The sequence below is a fragment of the Bison bison genome, unplaced genomic scaffold (genome assembly GCF_000754665.1).
Source record: "Bison bison bison isolate TAMUID 2011002044 unplaced genomic scaffold, Bison_UMD1.0 scf7180017864134, whole genome shotgun sequence".
In the NCBI taxonomy this organism is placed as follows: Eukaryota; Metazoa; Chordata; class Mammalia; order Artiodactyla; family Bovidae; genus Bison; species Bison bison.
In genome coordinates this window covers 2,560,970-2,562,194 of record NW_011494706.1, presented here as the reverse complement: position 1 = coordinate 2,562,194, position 1,225 = coordinate 2,560,970, and the positions used below count along the sequence as shown (strand labels likewise).

The 1,225-nt window shown below is 43.8% G+C and overlaps 1 protein-coding gene across 1 annotated transcript in view; it reads left to right on the top strand.

Moving 5' to 3' along the window:
* DLX6 (distal-less homeobox 6) overlaps window positions 1-1,225 on the top strand; it is a 4,502-nt gene that overhangs the window by 2,127 nt on the left and 1,150 nt on the right. The gene's annotated exons all lie outside the window — the stretch shown is intronic.

Below are 1,225 nucleotides of genomic sequence, written 5' to 3'. Positions count from 1 at the left end.
TCAAACTCGTTATTTAATCAAGTCCTATTCCAGTAGAGCAACACAAAAGAGAGCAAACAAGGAGGAGAAAGAGAAAAAGATATTCAGACCAGGCGGGCAGTATAAGACCCATGTTTCTTAAGGATCCTTTTGTGGGCCCTGGGACTTTAAGAGGATTATAACTCATTGACATTGAAAGAATTATGAAGTGAAAAGGATGGGTTAGCCAGACATGCACAGGTTCCAACAGGATTTGGTAAAGTGACCAAGGTGAAAACTGTTCATCCTAGGATGGGTGAGGTGAGTCTTTCTGAAAATTGTCCTCAGTTCAGTTGGTTAAATCATCCTGGTTGACTGGCTGGTGCAGGCTAAGGAATCGGGATGACAGAATTTGGGCATAATGGCAGAGCCGGAGATCAAAGAGGAATGTGCCCAAATTATAGCAGATGAAGCCTCGGTTAAGTACAGTTGCTGAAGTTCTCCGGTCTTACTAATTTGAAAGACATATGGGGCATTTTAGACTTCACAGGAAGAGGTTTTAGGTAGGTATATTAGGACCCTTGTCAGAGAGCCAGGCTGCAGACACCTGAGGTTTTTGTCCCTGTCGATTAACTTGGCTGCATGGGGTGGTAGGCCTCATCTGAAATGGATGCTCTTCAGCAAGGGGACATCAGGTCTCTGAGACCCTGGCTGGGGACTGATTGTGTGCTGAGACTGAGACTGACTGTCTCAGCACAGATGCTCCTTAAGCTCTTTCTTTTCAATTCAGCCTGCTTTCTCTCACCATGATGCCACTGGAAATATTTGGGGTTTGAGATGAAGGGATTCCTGCTATTCAGTAACTTGTACTCCTTTTGGAAAAGCAGATTCCTAAGGCTAAGTAATTTTAAAGGTAAATGAAGCTGTACCATAGAAGGTCCTTCTTCACATAAAGTAGATCTGGGATGTTAGCTTGGATACGCTCCTATCCTAGACTCCTGGTTTGCATTTAATATTCAGGAGCCCTTTGACTTTTAGTGCCTGCTCTAACAATCATGACCACAATTTGACTAAACAACATACCAAGTAGGGAATGAATGAGGCACAGTCACTCATTGCTGCAGGATTATGTCAGAAGAAAGGTGCTCCAGGTACAGTGGGTGGCATATGCAGTGTATGCCTATGTATGTATATTCAACGCGTTTGGGTTTTAAACTGCTCTCAGTCGTTTGCTCAGGGCACATCCAGACTATTAGAGGAAGTGCAT